Source organism: Ranitomeya imitator, chromosome 3 (genome assembly GCF_032444005.1).
Source record: "Ranitomeya imitator isolate aRanImi1 chromosome 3, aRanImi1.pri, whole genome shotgun sequence".
Taxonomy (NCBI): Eukaryota; Metazoa; Chordata; class Amphibia; order Anura; family Dendrobatidae; genus Ranitomeya; species Ranitomeya imitator.
Genome location: NC_091284.1, coordinates 366,216,259 through 366,238,884, shown reverse-complemented (window position 1 = coordinate 366,238,884; position 22,626 = coordinate 366,216,259).

Genomic DNA, 22,626 nt, shown 5'->3' with positions numbered 1-22,626 from the left:
CAACTGGCCCTCAGTTAGAACACAGCGTCCTGTCCCTAACTGAAATCACAGCAGAGTGAGCGCAAAATGGCGGCAGCGCTTTTTTATAGTGCAGAGTGACATCATTTCAGCAGCCAATCCAAGCCTTGCCAGTACTTACATGCCCACCATGCTAAACAGGATGTGCCCACACTTTCATTCATTCCTCATTGGCTGCTGCGTTCAATTTGAATTCTGGGAACTTCCGATTCCGGTATCCGATACGCGGGAAGTATCGGAATTCAGTATCGGAATTCCGATACCGCAAATATCGGCCGATACCCGATACTTGCGGTATCGGAATGCTCAACACTAGTCACCATATTCTGAGAGCTATAACTTTTTCATTAATAGAGATGCATGGAGGCCTTTTTGCAGGATGAGATGATGTTTTCATTAATACAACTTAATTAGATAAGATTTTTCGATCACTTCTTATGTGGGTCAGTATGATAAAAAGCTATATTTTTTGCTTGTTTTTAATTTATATTTTTTACAGCATATTTAGTGGCTTCACATTATACTGTTTTTCTGCACTTTAGTTTGTTTTTGGTTTGTTTGTTTTTTACAACTTTTACTAGACATTTTTGGTACTTAGTCTGATGACTGTTAATTAGACCTGTCCGAATTTTACAAACCCCAAGTCATATGGTTGCCATGCCAACCATCAACACTCTGTGAATGAAGGGTGCTGATGAGGATAAAGAGGACCCCCTCAAAATAACCATCCAAATGCTTGTGTCTGTATTGACATTGGTATCTAAGTGGTTAAATCACATTTTTAGTGCTATCACTGATCACAGCTATTGCAGCAGGTTGTCAGCTATAATATACAGCTAATATCGGTACTAATTGGATTAGCTCTGCTTGCAAACTGGTTCCATCACCATGTACATGTACAGCAGTTTGCAGGAACTACTGTACTTTCCCCCTGTGCCATACATATATGGTGGATGTCGGGAAGGGGTTAAGCAGTGGTCAGCTAGTCTGAAGGTCCTGAATCTAAACACAAAACACTAATGCTGAGATTCAATCAAACAATTACTGCTTTTATTTTTAAAAAGGGCCTGATACTTTTCTTGATGTGTATTGTTAGTAAATACGTGCATTATTGAGAAATTAAAATTCATGAGCATTTCAAGAACTCTGTGTTGTGTTTTTCTTCTGCTATTACTCCTAGAAATGTATGAATAAATTGAAAACTACTTATTATCAGGTAATGTTGTGATACTGTAAAATTAGCACTGATAAACACCCATTAACAGGATAACACCCATATGACAGCTTGAGTTAAGGTACCTTCACACATAACGATATCATTAACGATATCGTTGCTTTTTGTGACGTAGCAACGATATCGTTAAGGAAATCGTTCTGTGTGACAGCGACCAACGATCAGGCCCCTGCTGGGAGATCGTTGGTCACTGAGGAAAGTCCAGAACTTTATTTCGTCGCTGGACTCCCTGCAGGCATCGCTGGATCGGCGTGTGTGACACCGATCCAGCGATGTCTTCACTGGTAACCAGGGTAAACATCGGGTTACTAAGCGCAGGGCCGTGCTTAGTAACCTGATGTTTACCATGGTTACCTGCGTAAAAGTAAAAAAAACAAACACTACATACTTACCTACCGCTGTCTGTCCCCGGCGCTGTGCTTCTCTGCACTCCTCCTGCACTGGCTGTGAGCGTCGGTCAGCCGGAAAGCAGAGCGGTGACGTCACCGCTCTGCTTTCCGGCCGCTGTGCTCACAGCCAGTGCAGAAGGAGTGCAGAGAAGCACAGCGCCGGGGACAGACAGCGGTAGGTAAGTATGTAGTGTTTGTTTTTTTTACTTTTACGCTGGTAACCATGGTAAACATCGGGTTACTAAGCACGGCCCTGCGCTTAGTAACCCGATGTTTACCCTGGTTACCCGGGAACTTCGGGATCGTTGGTCGCTGGAGAGCTGTCTGTGTGACAGCTCTCCAGCGACCAAACAGCGACGCTGCAGCGATCGACATCGTTGTCGGTATCGCTGCAGTGTCGCTGAGTGTGAAGGTACCTTAAGAAAGTCTAAATATGTTAAAGGGAACTAGTCATGTTCCCAGGTGATGTATACTTACATTTAGAGGGTCAATCTTCAGGTTAATACATTTCATACCTGCAAATTACTTTTTATACTTTTTATACTTATTACTTCTATTCAAGATAATGGTTATACAAGCATGTGTGTTACTGTTATCTATAGTAATTGCAGCTAGGTAATCACTATTTCCCAATGGTTTCATGACAACCATTCAAATCAATGGGAAAATGAGCTGAGTCCTTCTAAGTGAAAACTTCTTATTTTTAGCTATATTCACTTTGGCTGATAAAGGGTCTGAGTGTAGGACTGTCTTCTCTGGCAATCATATGTACTAACTAGTGTTGCTCGAGCCTTGAGTGCTCTGCACTCAAAGCAAGGACATCGGATGCTCGAACATGCTCCACTCGAGTAGCAAGCCAAATGGAAGAGGTTGTCAAAGTCAAGCATTTTTCCAGATCTCTGTCTCTCTCATAATCCACATGAGCTTCTCACAAGGACCCGAGCATTTGAGCACCCACTGCTCGAAACTCGATCGATATTCAAGCTTGCCCTTCACTAGTTCTAACAGGACGTATAAAGGGAATTTTATTAAAAAAAAGCTGTGAACTTTTATATTTTTTTCCCACAGAAACTAGCATTTACAGTTGTGTTCAAACATTTACCCTGGCAGAATTTTTGCTTTCTTGGCCTTTTTTCAGAGAATATGAATGATAACACCAAAACTTGTTCTCCACTCATGGTTAGTGGTTAGGTGAAGCCATTAATTGTCAAACTACTGTGTTTTTGCTATTAAAATCATAATGAAAACGCAAAACATCCAAATGACCCTGATCAAAAGCTTACATACCTAATTTCTTAATACCGTGTATTGCCCCCTCTAACATCAATGACAGCTTGAAGTCTTTTGTGGTAGTTTTGAATGAGGTTCTTTATTTTCTCAGATGGTAAAGCTGCCCAAAAAGCCTCCAGTTCCTGTAAATTCCTGGGCTGTCTAGCATGATCTGCGCGCTTGAGATCTCCCCAGACTGGCTCAATGATATTGAGGTCAGGAGATTGAGATGGCCACTCCAGAACCTACACTTTGTTCTGCTGTAGCCAATGACAGGTTGACTTGGCCTTGTGTTTTAGATTTTTGTCATGTTGGAATGTCCAAGTACATCCCATGCTCCGCTCCCGGGCTGATGGTTGCAAATTTGCCTCCAGTTTTTGCTGATAATGAGCTTTATTAATCTGTAATTCAACTTTGACCAAGTTTCCTGTGCCTTTGCAGCTCAAACATCCCCCAAAAATCAGTGAACCACCTCTGTGTTCTACAATAGGAATGTTGTTCCTTTCATCATAGGCCTTGTTGACCTCTCTGTTATGACCTGGTGGTTAGGAGCACCCGACCTGATAGTTAAACTCATACAGGACAAGCTCTGGGATGTGGGAGCTCTGCTGACCGCAAGCCCTAATCCTATCGCACACACTAAAAATAGCCGTGGAGCGCTCCTGACGCTCCCTAGGCGCCTCGTCAAAGCCTAAGACTAGCTAGCCCTAGAGATAGAAAATAAAGCCTACCTTGCCTCAGAGAAATTCCCCAAAGGAATAGGCAGCCCCCCACATATAATGACTGTGAGTAAAGATGAAAGTCACAAACGCAGAAATGAAACAGGTTTCAGCAAAGGGAGGCCAGACTTACTAAATAGACAGAGGATAGGAAAAATAACTTTGCGATCAGCACAAAAAGCTACAAAAGACCACGCAGAGTGTGCAAAAAAGATCCCAGAGCTTCCAGCTAGCAAGACAAAATCAAGATAACCAGCTGGACAAGAAAACAGAGAACAAATAATGACTATCAGGAACTTAGCTTCTGCAGGAGAAGGCAGGTCACCAGAGAGATCCAGGAGCGAACTGAACCAATGCAAAAACATTGACAGCTAGCATGGAGTAACGATCTGAGAGGAGTTAAATAGAGCAGCCAACCAAAGGATAAACCACGTCACCTGTGTAAGGAACATCAGCAGCAGCAGCTCCACTCACAGCCACCAGAGGGAGCCCATAGACAGAACTCGCCGAAGTACCATTCACGACCACAGGAGGGAGTTCGACAACAGAATTCACAACACCTCTCTCCAAATGTAACATTTATGTTTGTGGTCAAAAAGTTCAATTTTGGTCTCATCACTCCAAATTACCTTGTTCCAGAAGTTTTGAGGCTTGTCTCTCTGCTGTTTTGTGTATTGTAGGCTTTCTTCTGGCGACTCGACCATGCAGCCAATTTTTCTTCATGTGCCTCCTTATTGTACATCTTGAAACAGCCAATACCGCTAGTTTTCAGAGAGTCCAGTATTTCATCTTATATTATTTGGGGTTTTTTCTTTGCATCCTGAACAATTTTCCTGGCAGCTGAAAGAATTGTTAAGAAAAGGCTATTCAAAAATTTGGGGGAGATTAACAAGGAGAGGACTGCTGCTGGATTGATTTAAGAACTACCACTCACAGACATATCCAGGACAAGTGTCACATTCCTTGTGTCAAGCCACTCATGACCAATAGATAATGCTAGAAGTGTCTTACCTAGGCCAGGGAGAAAAAGAACTGGACTGTTTCTCAGTGGTCCAAGGTGTTGTTCTCAGGTGAAAGTAAATTTTGCATTTCATTTGGAAATCAAGGTACCAGAGTCTGGAGGAAGAGTGGAGGGGCTCACAATCCAAGCTGCTTGAGGTCTAGTGTGAAGTTTGCACAATCAGTGATTGTTTGGGGAGCCATGTCATCTGCTGGTGTAGGTGTTTTACCAAGACTAAAGTCAGTACACCATCTACCAGGAAATGTTAGAGCACTTCACGCTTCCCTCTGCCTACAAGCTTTTTGGAGATTGTAATTTAATTCTCCCGCAGGACTTGGCACCTGTCCATAATGCCAAAAGTACCAATACCTGTTTTAAAAACGACAGTATCACTGTGCTTGATAGGTCAGCAAACTCGCCTGACCTTAACCCCATAGAGAATCTATGGAATATTGTCAAGAGGAAGATGAGCGATACCAGACCCAACAATGCAGAAGAGCTTAAAGGGAAGGTGCCGCGTTTTAATATTGTAAAAAAAAAAAAAAACCTCTTTAATTCCTTATTTTTATAAGTTATTTTCAAGTGCATAGTATTTATTGTTTTTTTTTTTATTCATTTTTTTTTCTGCCACTGGGCGCCGCCATTTTCATTTGCAGGACTGTAAGTGTAGCTGCACGACACTTACAGTCTTCACATACGCCCTGGACATAGAGATCAGTAGTCGGGAGGCGACCCCATAGCTAGCATTGTCTGCTCTCTGTTCTGATGTGGCCACACCCCCTGGGCGGTCTCCACATCACAGCAGAGGCAGGAGGTCGGCGCCATCTTGCTTCAGCCTACAGTGGAGTGTATCTGAGCTCCACTGTGACTGAGAGCTGTGCTGTTGGAGGGGCAGCTCCATCTGTCTCCCCTCACATTGTTAGCGGTCGTTCCCTGTCCTCTGCTGCCTGTAATCTCTAGAATCGCTAGAGAGGGTGAAGTGCTGAGGTCTGATGTTCTCTTATCAGGAGCTGCAGAGAGGTAACAGAGGGGGATGGGGGAGAATCTCTGTCCTGCTCCAACCTCTCACTGCAGCTCCTCACAGGACATCAGACCGTGCATCTATCACTATACTGTGTTGAGCCATGTATCTAATCCTCTCCTGTGTGATACTGTCTGCTGAGCCGTGTATCTAATCCTATCCTAATCCTATCCTGTCTAACCTCTATTGTTGGTAAAATATTTGAAGGGTTTCTGAGGGATGTTATTCTGGATTATCTCAATGAGAATAACTGTTTAACTCCATATCAGCATGGGTTTATGAGAAATCGCTCCTGTCAAACCAATCTAATCAGTTTTTATGAAGAGGTAAGCTATAGGCTGGACCACGGTGAGTCATTGGACGTGGTATTTCTCGATTTTTCCAAAGCGTTTGATACCGTGCCGCACAAGAGGTTGGTACACAAAATGAGAATGCTTGGTCTGGGGGAAAATGTGTGTAAATGGGTTAGTAACTGGCTTAGTGATAGAAAGCAGAGGGTGGTTATAAATGGTATAGTCTCTAACTGGGTCGCTGTGACCAGTGGGGTACCGCAGGGGTCGGTATTGGGACCAGTTCTCTTCAACATATTCATTAATGATCTGGTAGAAGGTTTACACAGTAAAATATCAATATTTGCAGATGATACAAAACTATGTAAAGCAGTTAATACAAGAGAAGATAGTATTCTGCTACAGATGGATCTGGATAAGTTGGAAACTTGGGCTGAAAGGTGGCAGATGAGGTTTAACAATGATAAATGTAAGGTTATACACATGGGAAGAAGGAATCAATATCACCATTACACACTGAACGGGAAACCACTGGGTAAATCTGACAGGGAGAAGGACTTGGGGATCCTAGTTAATGATAAACTTACCTGGAGCAGCCAGTGCCAGGCAGCAGCTGCCAAGGCAAACAGGATCATGGGGTGCATTAAAAGAGGTCTGGATACACATGATGAGAGCATTATACTGCCTCTGTACAAATCCCTAGTTAGACCGCACATGGAGTACTGTGTCCAGTTTTGGGCACCGGTGCTCAGGAAGGATATAATGGAACTAGAGAGAGTACAAAGGAGGGCACCAAAATTAATAAAGGGGATGGGAGAACTACAATACCCAGATAGATTAGCGAAATTAGGATTATTTAGTCTAGAAAAAAGACGACTGAGGGGCGATGTAATAACCATGTATAAGTATATAAGGGGACAATACAAATATCTCGCTGAGGATCTGTTTATACCAAGGAAGGTGACGGGCACAAGGGGGCATTCTTTGCGTCTGGAGGAGAGAAGGTTTTTCCACCAACATAGAAGAGGATTCTTTACTGTTAGGGCAGTGAGAATCTGGAATTGCTTGCCTGAGGAGGTGGTGATGGCGAACTCAGTCGAGGGGTTCAAGAGAGGCCTGGATGTCTTCCTGGAGCAGAACAATATTGTATCATACAATTAGGTTCTGTAGAAGGACGTAGATCTGGGGATTTATTATGATGGAATATAGGCTGAACTGGATGGACAAATGTCTTTTTTCGGCCTTACTAACTATGTTACTATGTTACTATGTTACTGTCTGCTGAGCTGCGTATCTACTCCTATCCTGTGTGATACTGTCTGCTGAGCCGTGTATCTAATCCTATCCTGTGTGATACTGTCTGCTGAGCCGTGTATCTAATCCTATCCTGTGTGATACTGTCTGCTGAGCCGTGTATCTAATCCTCTCCTGTGTGATACTGTCTGCTGAGCCGTGTATCTAATCCTCTCCTGTGTGATACTGTCTGCTGAGCCGTGTATCTAATCCTATCCTGTGTGATACTGTCTGCTGAGCCGTGTATCTAATCCTCTCCTCTGTGATACTGTCTGCTGAGCCGTGTATCTAATCCTATCCTGTGTGATACTGTCTGCTGAGCCGTGTATCTAATCCTCTCCTGTGTAATACTGTCTGCTGAGCCGTGTATCTAATCCTCTCCTGTGTGATACTGTCTGCTGAGCCGTGTATCTAATTCTATCCTGTGTGATACTGTCTGCTGAGCCGTGTATCTAATCCTCTCCTGTGTAATACTGTCTGCTGAGCCGTGTATCTAATCCTATCCTGTGCTGACCTGTGTATCTAATCCTCCTGTGGAATACTGTCTGCTGAGCCGTGTATCTAATCCTTCTGTGGAATACTGACTGCTGAGCCGTGTATCTAATCCTATCCTGTGCGATACTGTCTGGTGAGCCGTGTATCTAATCCTCTCCTGTGTGATACTGTCTGGTGAACCGTGTATCTAATCCTATCCTGTGCTGACCTGTGTATCTAAGGCTATGTGCACACGTCTGGATTTTTAGCGTTTTTTTTTTTGCGGAATTTCGCCATAAAAACGCTATAAATCCGGTAAAAAAACGCTAACATTATGCATCCTATCATTTAGAATGCATTCCGCATTTTTTGTGCAGATGTTAGCGTTTTTTTCCGCAAAAAAAAAACCGCATACCGCAAAAAATCCGGACATGCTCTATCTTTTTGCGGATTTTTTGCAGATTTCCTATCAAAAAGGACATTCCGGAAAATAAAAAAAAAGCAAAAAATCCGCCAAAAATCCACCAAAAAACGCGCAAATTCCGCGAGAAATCCGCGCAAAAAAAGCGGATTTCTGGCAGAATTCTCAGGATTATGTCAGGAAAAAATCCTGACGTGTGCACATAGCCTAATCCTGTGAAATACTGACTGCTGTGCCGTGTATCTAATCCTCTCCTGTGTGATACTGTCTGGTGAGCCGTGTATCTAATCCTCTCCTGTGTGATACTGTCTGGTGAGCCGTGTATCTAATCCTATCCTGTGTGATACTGTCTGGTGAGCCGTGTATCTAATCCTCTCCTGTGTGATACTGTCTGGTGAGCCGTGTATCTAATCCTCTCCTGTGTGATACTGTCTGCTGAGCCGTGTATCTAATCCTCTCCTGTGTGATACTGTCTGGTGAGCCGTGTATCTAATCCTATCCTGTGTGATACTGTCTGGTGAGCCGTGTATCTAATCCTCTCCTGTGTGATACTGTCTGGTGAGCCGTGTATCTAATCCTCTCCTGTGTGATACTGTCTGCTGAGCCGTGTATCTAATCCTCTCCTGTGTGATACTGTCTGGTGAGCCGTGTATCTAATTCTATCCTGTGTGATACTGTCTGCTGAGCCGTGTATCTAATCCTATCCTGTGTGATACTGTCTGGTGAGCCGTGTATCTAATCCTATCTTGTGTGATACTGTCTGGTGAGCCGTGTATCTAATCCTCTCCTGTGTGATACTGTCTGGTGAGCCGTGTATCTAATCCTCTCCTGTGTGATACTGTCTGCTGAGCCGTGTATCTAATCCTCTCCTGTGTGATACTGTCTGGTGAGCCGTGTATCTAATCCTCTCCTGTGTGATACTGTCTGCTGAGCCGTGTATCTAATCCTCTCCTGTGTGATACTGTCTGGTGAGCCGTGTATCTAATCCTATCTTGTGTGATACTGTCTGGTGAGCCGTGTGTCTAATCCTCTCCTGTGTGATACTGTCTGGTGAACCGTGTATCTAATCCACTTCTATGCACTCCTCTCCCCCCTGCATATCTTTCCCCATTGCACACACAACTCAATGCGTGCGGTAACAGGAGCTGCGAGCGTCATGCTGTATTACGGCATTATGTGAGATCTAGATGACGGTATTATGTGATCTGTATGGTGGTATTATGCTTGATCAGTATTGTGAGAATTATATGGTGGAATTGTGTGTGATCTATATGGTGGTATTATGTGAGAACACTGGCAGCATTATGTGTGATCTATATGGCGGTATTATGTGAGAACACTATGGCAGTATTATGTGCGATCTATATGGTGGTATGTGAGAACACTGGCAGTATTATGTGTGATCTATATGGTGGTATGTGAGAACACTGGCGGTATTATGTGTGATCTATATGGTGGTATGTGAGAACACTGGTGGTATTATGTGTGATCTATATGGCGGTATTATGTGAGAACACTATGGCAGTATTATGTGTGATCTATATGGCAGTATGTGAGAACACTGGCGGTATTATGTGTGATCTATATGGCGGTATTATGTGAGAACACTATGGCAGTATTATGTGTTATCTATATGGCGGTATGTGAGAACACTGGCGGTATTATGTGTGATTTATATGGTGGTATTATGTGAGAACTGTATGACAGTATTGTGTGATCTATTTGATAGTATTGTGTGTGATCTATATGGCGGTATTATGTGAGAACACTATGGCAGTATTATGTGTGATCTATATGGCGGTATGTGAGAACACTGGCGGTATTATGTGTGATCTATATGGTGGTATGTGAGAACTGTATGACAGTATTGTGTGATCTATTTGATAGTATTGTGTGTGATCTATATGGCGGTATTATGTGAGAACACTATGGCAGTATTATCTTCAGAAAGCGGACCCATTCTATGGTGGTTCTGGCTGAGCACCTGCACGCGGGTCTGGGGTAATAGAGGGGGCAGCATGACCTCCAGTTAGGTGCAGTCAGGGGAAGGCTGGTGAGGCAGCTGAAGAGAAGCGTCTCATTTTTATTGTTACTATATGGCAACATTTCCCCCCAGCGTCACCCCGGACTGTGCCTGTCGCCTCGCTTTCACACATTGCCAGGACAGGATGGAGAAGACAGGATCTGAGGAGGGGAATGGGGTCTGTATGCAAAGTCTGGATCAGAACAGGCCATCAATCCGCAGAAATGTTTCCTGGATTTCTGTGGAGCAGACGGTCCATCCACGTGTATAAAAGACAGCGCTCTATGTACAATCCCTGGCTGCTCCGCACACCGAACAGGGGGCCCCCATAGACCAGCACACTGCTCTCCTGAAATACTCTGTGCTGCTGTCACCCTGCTCCCTCCACCACATATCTCCCAGAATCCATGCTGCCTGCCATCCTCGGTGACTGTCTACTTGTCAGTATAAGGCTGCTTTCACACTAGCGTCGGTACGGGCCTTTCGCAGTGCGTCGTACCGACGCATGCTGTGAAAGAAATGTCCGATGTGGGCAGCAGAAGCAGTCTTACGACGCTTCCGCTGCCCCATTGTAAGGTCTGGGCATGAGGGGGCGGAGTTTCGGCCGTGCATGCGCGGTCGAAAATGGTGGACTCGACGCACAAACGTTACATGTAACTTTTTTTGTGGCGGCGGTCCACCAAAACATGACGCAACCGTCGCACGACAGTTATGACGTGTGGCAATACGTCGCAATGCGTCGGTAATGTTAGTCTATGGGGAAAAAACGCATCCTGCAGACAACTTTGCAGGATGCGTTTTTTCTCCTGAATGACGCATTGCAACGTACAGCCAAAAACGCTAGTGTGAAAGTAGCCTAAGGCTGCCATCCACTATCATTATTTGGTCAGTATTTTACCTCAGTATTTGTAAGCCAAAACCAGGAGTGGGTGATAAATGCAGAAGCGGTGCATATGTTTCTATTATACTTTTCCTCTATTTGTTCCACTCCTGGTTTTGGCTTACAAATACTGAGGTAAAATACTGAGCAAATACTGCTAGTGTGACGGCAGCCATACTCTGCAGTCACCAACAAAATGGCTGCTCACTGGGTTCCTGAATATCATCCTCTCTAATCCCTTAGCAAACACCCAGAAGGGGAGGAGACATCACAGACGTCAGCAGACTCCGCCCATATTTACTGCAGTGCTGTAATGTGAGCTATCTGTACACTAGGTTTTTCTGAAATTTCAGCAGCTGCTCCCCCTAGTGTTGAAAAGTGGAAATTCCAAAACTTTTCAAATTATTTTTCATATTTTACTAAATTATAAACAAATGATAATATTTTTTTAAGAAAATGTAATCATTAATTCTTTACATTTTTACAATTTCTGAAAAAAATTTTTTTTTGATGGCACCTTCCCATTAAGGCTGCTATCAAAGGAACCTTGGTTTCCATAACACCTCAGCAGTGCCTCAGGCTGATCGCCTCCATGTGACGCCACATTCATGCATTGATTGATGCAAAAGGAGCCCCAAGCAAGTTTTGAGTGCATTTACTGAACATATATTTCAGTAGGCCAACATTTTGGATTTTAAAATCATTTTTCAAGCTGATGTTATAAAATATTCAAATTTCCTGAGATAATGACTTTTGGGTTTTCAATGGCTGTAAGCCATAATCATCAACATTAACAGAAATAAACACTTGAAATAGATCACTATTTTTGTAATGACTCTATATATGAGTTTCACTTTTTGTATTGAAGAACTAAAATAAATTAACTTTTTGATGACATTCAATTGAGAATTGTATCTATCTATCTATCTATCTATCTATCTATCTATCTATCTATCTATCTATCTATCTATCTATCTATATCTCAATCTCAGATCTATCTATTTATCTATTATATATTTTTTGTACAATATATGTAAACGTGTATATACACATGTATATTTGTCAGTCCATGTATCTGTCTGTCTTTGCAATATTTACAGGATCTCAGATCCCGCATATCAACCATTAAGTAGTATGCAAGGGTCTGATTGCTTTCTGACACAATTTGCAAATGATTCACATTTTACTCCCTGATCCAGGTAACTACATCAGAGTCTACTTCCATTCCACATGTACATGACCTGCATACAAAGCGAGAAAAAAGCTTTGTAATTCTTTGTGATCTGCCTTATTATACAGAAATGGCCATGTGTAGGCAGGCACTGGGAAGAAAATACAGAGACAGGGGTGTCACAGGAGTCACCGACGGTTGCTGCAGCAGTGAATCTATTAAGTAAATAGGAAAAAACTCATCTACACTTTGATTATTGCATACAAGACACAGTGCAGAAAAGCTAAAAGCCTGCAAACATCTCGAAAAAAAGAACTGAACGAAGAGAATAAGTCAGTAATTGGTGTGAACTCTTAATTCTTTACAGAAGAGTGCTTAAAGGAAAACTTCACTTCTTCAGATTCATTTCTTTGGTTGAAGTCCTTACTCTTTGGACCCTCTAAGCTCTTCTAAGAATTGCCTGTATTATGCATAGAATTCAAAAACTAAAACAATGTCATTGTTAACAAATATATATTATTTCATGTTCTTTTCAAGACAAACAGAAGTATGGCTTTGTAGGAACAGAAGTGACCAAAACAACAATATTATAAATGGCACTTGGTAGGTCGAGGCTCAGTTACAAATATTGTATTGTGGCTCATTGTCTTGCTGTATTACCGCTAAAGAAAAATAAAAAATAAATTATCTGGTCTTACAGTCTACTTAGTGGTGCCAACAAGTTATATAAAGTATACAATTGCAATAGATTAAGTAAAAAAAAATATCCTTATGTACTTACACAATGAAGAACTGTTGCATAGTTGACAGGTAGCTCATACAAGGCATAGTCAACTGAACGTTTATTGACAAATTAAAGAGGGTTGTGGTTGCTCCAATTATTAACCATTAGCCTCTCCACAATATTTGATATATATGAAATAAACACATGACTGCCTGTGACTTCGGTAAAATGGCCACAGAAGCTTTTTATTAAATATTGCTCACAAACTTTGGTCACCCACAACCTTGGCTCCACAAAATATTATAAACAATTTAAACATTATGTGAAAATAAACAGCTAATAGGTCTGGTCAAGGGGAAAACGCCTCAACCTTGCGAATTTTCCCTGACCGTGCCGCATCAGCCCAGAGAGTCAGGTATTGATATCACTTAATTAATACCACTAACTTTGCAGGATCTATGCCCGCAAGTTACCTTTGTCTATAACAGAAGCCTCTTTTCCCTAATAATGTTTTTCCAACAAACACTGTCACCAATTGACCATCCTCTAACTCAAACCTATCCCCCTGCCACAGACCAGGCCACATGACACCTTAAGTGGCCCTCTCCCACCAGAAAAAAACAGAAGCTTGCTCTATACCATCCTTCAAACCCAACATCCACAAATCAGTACCGATTACATTGAAATGGACACCATCCAACCTCATATGCTCCCTCGGTGGTGTCTCCAAATCCTTAAGTCCCACCATTATTCCAACATTCCTGACAACAAAACGTGCCACCACCTTATTAATTTTAAGTCTTATTTATTTTGTCCACTGACCTAGCGTACCTCCATGTGAACCAGGCCCCAATGTCAGACCAGATGATGACAATCCCAGGATATGCCGACCATTACCTTAATATTGTATAAATGGCATAAAAACTATCTCTTTTGGTGGCATATGCATGCAGTGCAGTTGCATCTCCAAAGGCGGTGCAAAGGATAGAAGCCTGTATTATTTTCACACAGTTAGGGGCAAAACTTTCCCCTATTTGGTGAGTATCAACAGCTTAGCATTCTGCTAAACAAAGAAGGGATAGCTTTTTCACAAGCCATCTAAAAATTATCTTTCTAATTTTCGAGACAGAACAAGTGCACTGTTTTGACCATGAATAAATTATTATTTCTTAACAAGGAATACAATTTATCCCTTTTTGAGGGTCTGAAACTGGTTTGCTAATCATAAAATGATTAAACAATTATAAAGGCTTTTTTTTTTCAAGCCAACCAAGAATTATCTTTTTTTTATTTAGACAAAACAGGTGTACTATTTTGAATGTGAAGAACTCACCAGTTCTGAACTAGGAGCAAAAATATCCCATTTTTTGCTAATCATAAATTATACTATTTCTTTTAGGAAGACAAAACAGGAGTGCAGTCTATATTGTTCTGTGCCTGAATTTGTTTCTATTTTGACTCGTCTGCAGCCTGTATAAGGGCTGAGTTCACTCATAGGCCCTGTGGAAAGTCTTTAGAGCAGCCGCAAAAACACAAACACCTTCTCAAATGGAAGTACTTCAAAAACTTGAACAAATCATTTTTGCTTCTCGATTGTGCATCATGGATTCTGTAACACAAAGTTTTCTTGCTAGCAGACATTAACTATGTAACACATGTAACAATGTCCCCATTTCTGATTTTTATTTTTTATTTAGTCACCAAGAAAAGTGCCTCATTAAAAATTCATCTGGTGTGCTACGGTGCCATTGTTACATGCTAATTGGAGAAAACCTGTCATTAGCAGAACATTTTAGCAATTTCCAGTTTTAATTAAATTTTACCGATTTTTAACAAAAAAAAAGAAAGAGCAAAGCCAGGGGTTTCTAGGTAGTTTAAGGCATGCATTGGCTGCCCTGGCAACATCAGTATAGCCTAGCCCTAAAGGTACCGTCACACTGAACGATATCGTTGCTTTTTGTGACGTAGCAACGATATCATTAACGAAATCGTTATGTGTGACAGCGACCAACGATCAGGCCCCTGCTGGGAGATCATTGGTCGCTGGGGAAAATCCAGAACTTTATTTTGTCGCTGGATCTTCCGCTGACATCGCTGAATCGGCGTGTGTGACGCCGATCCAGCGATGTCTTCACTGGTAACCAGGGTAAATATCGGGTTACTAAGCGCAGGGCCGCGCTTAGTAACCCGATGTTTACCCTGGTTACCGTTGTAAATGTAAAAAAAAAACACTACATACTTACATTCCCGGTGTCTGGTCATGTCCCCCGCCTTCAGCTTCCCGCACTGACTGGTGAGCGCTGGCCGGCCGTAAAGCACAGCGGTGACGTCACCGCTGTACTTTACGGTCGGCGCTCAGTCAGTGCAGGAAGCTGAAGGCGAGGGACATGACCAGACACCGGGAATGTAAGTATGTAGTGTTTTTTTTTTTACATTTACAACGGTAACCAGGGTAAACATCGGGTTAATAAGCGCGGCCCTGTGCTTAGTAACCCGATGTTTACCCTGGTTACCCGGGGACTTCGGCATCGTTGGTCGCTGGAGAGCTGTCTGTGTGATAGCTCTCCAGCGACCAAACAGCGACGCTGCAGCGATCGGCATCGTTGTCGGTATCGCTGCAGCGTCGCTTAGTGTGACGGTACCTTAAGAAACAAAGTAGGCATCCAAGAGATGTGTTGCTAAAGTGGCTATTCAGCAGTTGTGGCAAAAACAGATTAGTAGAGAGTTTGGAGTGGGCAGACAATTAAATGCGTGGTAGTTTACAGCTAAAAGCAGCCCTAGTTACGAGTTGTTCCAGTTCAGCAGTATTACATTAAAAGTGACAAATAGACAGGGAGTAAATGTATATCTGAGTATGGTCCCTCGTTACTGGCAGCTGCTGATCGGTGTAAAAAATAGTCAATCTAATATATAATTGCCTAGAATACTACTTCCTGCAATTTGTGCCAACTTCCTGTCCGGAGCTAATGTCCGGAGCTAATGTCCGGAGCTAATGTCTGGAGATAAGTGACGTCAACAGTGTCCAGTGTCTGATTGGTTGCCGCCTGCTGCGAGCGACCAATCAGAAACGTGCCATACTGTGACACACTCCTCCCGCCATTTTGGTGTGATTTTTGAATTTTTACCTCACAGCAAGTTTCTACTGCGTGGAGGCGGGCCCATTGACGGTGCTCTTCAAGCTCCTGCTGAATTTCGTCAAAAAAATGATAATACCATTTACCAAAACTATATATATTTAGTTGTGAAGTGGTTCAGTGACATTTTCACACCAATTTTGAACTTTTGTTTGGTGTTTTCTCCATATACTGCCTATTATTTTTGTTCTTTCTTACTATTATTTATTAATTGTATTATTCTTACATTTGAATAAATAAAGTATATATGGATTCTAGACTCCCGATTCTTTAGAATCGGGCTGCCATCTAGTAGACAATAAGGCAGGCAGACAGATGGTATTGTCAATTTAATCATTGGCATCGGCCAATATTGCATGAAAGTTTGCACTAATCTAAGCCTGAATTTTTGACAAATGTTGACTTTTCTATGCTTGTGGAAAAAAAATCTGAACTGCTTCAGTGTGATAAATACTCTGGCTTCACTAATAGCCTCTCTGATATGACACTGGACACAACAGTACCTCCACAACAAAATGCAACAATCCAATTTGTTGACTCAGAAGTTCATGGGATTGGTACTCATGGTATCTGCCTGAGAAAGGAAAGAGTCTTTATGTGACTGAATCTGCCTGTTCAGCCAGTGCATCTGTGTTTGCTGAAGTACACTAGACTGTCACAATGCCAGATAAAACATTTATAATGCACCTGGATTGGCTTGTTGGGGCTTCATCACCTTCCCCTAGGTCTCTGCCCTCTGCAGTGCTCCACATCGGATTTACTATTGACCCAGCATCGATTCAATGACATTATCTGCCTAGGAATATTTAATCATCTGTGTCTTGGTATTATTGTGTCTCTATCACCTTCTGGTCTTCGTCTGGCTTGTTACTCTACATACTTGCTGTCTTTGTTGCTTCTGACTTGCCTGCATTCTCTCTGCACCTGTCTTTCTGTGCTTTCCAGGCTGCTACATCAATCCATAGTGTCCATGTACCCACCCGGATCTGAGGCTTAGGGATTCCATCTCACTTGGTGAGCCTAACAAAATCTCGTTCATCTTGTCACATATACTGTAGGTGTTTCTTTTGCTACCTCAGATACTTTTTGGAGCCGAAATGCTTGCACAGGTGGGGGAAAATTGGATCTGCATGTATAATTGAGAGGTCTGCTGATCTGACATGCAGGCAGCTGATATTCACTCTGCTTATCTTCATAATAAGCTCATTTGGAATTCCTTTTGAAATCTGTAAAATATTCCCCGTTTTGCTTTTATAGAGGGGGTTTGAAAGCATGACTATCCAATATTTACCAATTCGACAATGAATGAAACACACTGGCGCTAAGTTAAGTGGCAACAAAGATGCTGATACCAAAACAGATGCTGTGCCACCTCTGTCACTGAGTTAAAAAATACAGGGAAAAATGGTATTGCGCTAGCAGCAAATGCCAGTGCCACACTGGCTACCAACCATGAATCCTCACTGACCAGAGAGACCTGTAAACCAATGAATCAAGAGCAGTGCTGCACAGTGCTGCTGCTAGCGATCTCCTATGATAAATGGCCAGATGCATATCTATCTAATCTCCCCAAATTTGTGATCATGGGACGCCATCCCATTCTGATGGATAGAGAGTACATGCTGCTGTACAGAATACTCTGGTATCTGTGCGGTGGGAACAGGTAGAATTGTGCAGAGCCAGAGGCGCCCCGGCTGGTAGCATCCCTGGATGTAGGAAAAAATGGCCGACAGTGCTCAGCAGCGTGTGACATCACGAGGCTTATGGAGCCTTGCTGGAGCAAAAATACAATCAATGTGTTTCGACGGACTTCGTCCCTTTCCGTCAGGGTTACAGCCTCATCCTACCGCTCCCTAGATATACGCTGGCCGACCATAATCCCTGCCCTAATAACACCTAATGTGCCAGAGCAAGGAGTACCTGCAGCAATATTAGCTAAATAGCATTACTAGGTGTACCTATAATTGAAAATGCCCTATGGACCATATACAATAAAAATGATACTCTATTACTGCTGAACCATTTATTGAAACCACAACATGAGCAGTCTTCATTAGTTTTCAGACTATGGTAAAATAATACTATTATAATAATAGATAACCGTAAGAAGGGGGAGGGGGAAATAGGGAAGGGGAAGAAGGAAAATACAATAAAAAAATGACTAGCAACCAAGGGCACTAATCAAACCTTGGCCAGTAAGAGTATCAACAGAGGCTCTAACCCAATACAGAGGAGAGGTATAGGGCTAGGGGGCCGCTCACAGATTAATCGGAATTATTTTCGTGTCAGACCTTCAAAAAAAATAGAGGTAAAAGAGGGGGGAAATTTTCGAAAAAGAAAATAAGTATGACAACTTAAGTCCCACAAAAAATATACAATCTCAGCTCTTATCAATTATCAGATAGTTGTCACGGTCAACATCATCATTATCATTTTCTCTTTTCCCATTTGCCTCATCCCCTGCTTATAACAAGATTATTTCTCCATCCACATCCAGTTGCTGTTGATCATGATTCATCCAGATATATGCCCTAGCTCAAAATGCTACCACCACTGACAGCATCCCCACTATGGCTCACAGAGCCTGAAACACAGTGTGGGGCTAGATTGGTCTTCTTCATCTTTACCTTAACCATATGCAAATTGCCTCTTCCGAGAGAAAGAGGACTTGAACTCTATAACACCACCTGTTGGAAGCAGCAATCCTACAAGTCACAATCAACCCTTTAATGAGTCTTGCAATATGACTTAGGATGACTTAGGATAAAAGCCAAATCATAATCTCAATTTGCAGACGCGGTGTTTTGGGCTATTGGACATCATCTTTCAAGAGCAAAGGCTGACTGTTTATCTCTTCAAAAATATCAACTGAATGCACATTTTCTGGTGTAGTATGTTCCTTAGCCGTTCAAGGCGCTTTAGGTCAGAGGACTATGGGGCATAACAGAAACAATTGCCGCTGATGGAATTTAAATTCATCTAGGTACAAATTTAGTATTATGGTCTTGTAGGAAGTGAGCATAATGATCCTGGTGTTATTATTAGAGGCTACATCATACTCATACTGCTGTGATTGACATGAGGGATGAAACATATACTCCACTTCATCCCCATTAATATGCTTGCCAGGGGCCATTCTTATCAATAGTACTAGATTTTTTTTTACTGTCCAACCACACTGGATGCCTGTTTGGGTTTAGGAAATATTTTGGACACAAGGATAATGTTTTTACATGATGTTTACAGAATCAGCTGTGGAGGATATCCACTAATAAAACATAACCTTTAATAATAAATACTAAAAAATGCACACCCAACAGGACACAAACGAAAAAAATACATATAAAGTGCTCAGGTGAACCAGTGCTCAATATAAAATATGATGGTTTGATCTCACCCAAGCTGCCGGACACTGTATACTTCCGCACGACACAGTAGAGATCCAAATTGATGAAAAGAGGCAGGGCTATATTAATATGTCTACCCTGTAGCCCCTGTGTAACTCCTGTCCTGACAAGGACAGGCCCCAAATGGACCTCGCTCTAAGGGATCAACCCTCCCAATGTATATGAAGGCAAAGTCCCGAATCCTCTTGAAATATAAATTTCTTCCTCCCTACGCGTTTCAACTCCGGTCATGGAGAATCATCAGGGGAGTCATATGGAAGGTAGTGCCAACGGGCACAGAAATTGTAGTTGTAAGTCCGTATAGAGTATGGGGCCTGCAGTGGCTAGGCATCCCAAGCTGGAAGTGACCGTCTGTGTCCACAGTCTCTGGTAGAATATTCTGTCTTGAGCCAGAGGGTATATGTATGGTGTGATTTTCACACACTACTGCTTCTCTTGTTATTACATGTTGTTGATAAACTTAATCAACCTAAGGAAATAGTGACATTAACCAGAAATGCTAAGCACTGGCAGGGTTCAAGTGACAGACAAAAAGGATAATACAACAATAACCTGCCTGTAATATCAGTGTGGCATGTGTGAACTTGTCATATTTCCAATTGGCTAAACGTCTTAACCCTAGGCAGGCTAGATGGTCCCTGTTTTTTACTAGGTTCAATTTTGTGGTCACTTTCTGTCCAGTGGTCAAAACAGTCAAGGCTGATGCTTTGTCCCAGAGCTTCCCTATGGTGGTGACCATGAGAACCCTGTCCCAATATTGCGGAAGGGGGTAGTTATTTTTCCGTTGTACCCTGAGCTGGAGGGTGAGTTCTTAGAGGCCCAGGGGAATGTCCTTGCCTCCTTTACTCCAGGAAGATTATTTGTACCACCAAATCTTCATCACATAATAATAAGAGAACATCACAACTTCATGCTTGCTGGTCTCCCAGGTGGTAAGGCAATCGTGGACCTCATTTCTGGTGATTTTTGCCAGGGTTGCATCGGGATGTGATTGAACATGCATCTGCTTGTAGTGTCTGCACACGTTCTAAGATATCACATACCCGTCCGTCTGGTACTTTTCTTCCACTGCCTATCCCCAGCAGACTATGGACACACTTGTTCATGGATTTTATTACTGACCTAGCAGTATCTGCGGGCAAGACTGTGATTCTGGTGGTTGAAGATAGGTTCAGAAAAATGATCCATTTTGTTGCATTACCGGTAGGGTTGAGCGAAACGGGTCGAACATTTTCAAAAGTCGCCGACTTTTGGCTAAGTCGGGGTTTCATGAAACCCGATCCGACCCCTGTGCGGGGTCGGCCATGCGGTACGCGACTTTCGCGCCAAAGTCGCGTTTCAATGACGCGAAAAGCGCCATTTCTCAGCCAATGAAGGTAAACGCAGAGTGTGGGCAGCGTGATGACATAGGTCCTGGTCCCCACCATCTTAGAGAAGGGCATTGCAGTGATTGGCTTGCTGTCTGCGACGTCACAGGGGCTATAAAGAGGCGTTCCCGCCGACCGCCATCTTACTGCTGCTGATCTGAGCTTAGGGAGAGGTTGCTGCCGCTTTGTCAGAAGCAGGGATAGCGTTAGGCAGGGTCCATTAACCACAAAACCGCTTGTGCTGCAGCGATTTGCACTGTCCAACACCACCCTCGGTGTGCAGGGACAGTGGAAGTTTTTTTTTTTTTTTTTTTTCCCCTCAGCGCTGTAGCTCATTGGGCTGCCCTAGAAGGCTCCCTGATAGCTGCATTGCTGTGTGTACGCCGCTGTGCAAACCAACTGCTTTTTTCAAAGCACAAATCCTCTTGTTCCTTCCTTTCTGCACAGCTATCTTTTTTGTTTGTCCACACTTTTTATTTCATTTGTGCATCAGTCCACTCCTTATTGCTGCCTGCCATACCTGGCTGAGATTACTGCAGGCAGGGAGATAGTAGCTGCCTGCCATACCTGGCTGAGATTACTGCAGGCAGGGAGATAGTAATTGTAGGACATTCCCTGTTTTTTTTTTTTTTTTTTTTTTTGGTGGGAGATTAAGATTGGCAATTTGGCATTTCTGCTAGAGTGCCATCCCTGTGTGTGCCATCTCTCTCACATAGTGGGCCATAGAAAGCCTTTTCATTTTTCTGTATTTTTTTTTGTGGGGTGTATAAATTCTCCCTGATAAAAATACAGTGGGAGATTAATATTGGCCTTTGGGCTTGTGTGCCAGTCCTGAGTGTGCCATCTCTCTCACAAATAGTGGGCCATAGAAAGCCTATTTTATTTTTTTTTGGGTTTTATAAATTCTCCCTGAAAAAAAGGGAGATTAATATTGGCCTCTGGGCTTGTGTGCCAGTCCTGAGCGTGCCATCTGTGCCAGCCCTGAGCGTGCCATCTCTCTCACAAATAGTGGGCCATAGAAAGCCTATTTATTTTTTTTTTTGGTTTTATAAATTCTCCCTGAAAAAAAGGGAGATTAATATTGGCCTCTGGGCTTGTGTGCCAGTCCTGAGCGTGCCATCTGTGCCAGCCCTGAGCGTGCCATCTCTCTCACAAATAGTGGGCCATAGAAAGCCTATTTAATTTTTTTTTTTGTTTTATAAATTTTCCCTGAAAAAAGGGAGATTAATATTGGCCTCTGGGCTTGTGTGCCAGTTGTGAGCGTGCCATCTGTGCCAGTCCTGAGCGTGCCATCTCTCTCACAAATAGTGGGCCATAGAAAGCCTATTTAATTTTTTTTTTGGTTTTATAAATTTTCCCTGAAAAAAGGGAGATTAATATTGGCCTCTGGGCTTGTGTGCCAGTTGTGAGCGTGCCATCTGTGCCAGTCCTGAGCGTGCCATCTCTCTCACAAATAGTGGGCCATAGAAAGCCTATTTAAATATTTTTTTGGTTTTATAAATTCTCCCAGAAAAAAAGGGAGATTAATATTGGCCTCTGGGCTTCTGTGCCAGTCCTGAGCGTGCCATCTGTGCCAGTCCTGAGCGTCCCATCTCTCTCACAAATAGTGGGCCATAGAAAGCCTATTTTTTTTTTTTTTTGGGTTTTAGAAATTCTCCCTGGAAAAAAAAAGGGAGATTAATATTGCCCTTTGGGCTTGTGTGCCAGTACTAAGCGTTCCATCTCTCTCTCTCTCTCAGTCAGTGGGCCATAGAACGCCTATTTTTGGTTTTATTTGTTTTCTAAATTCTCC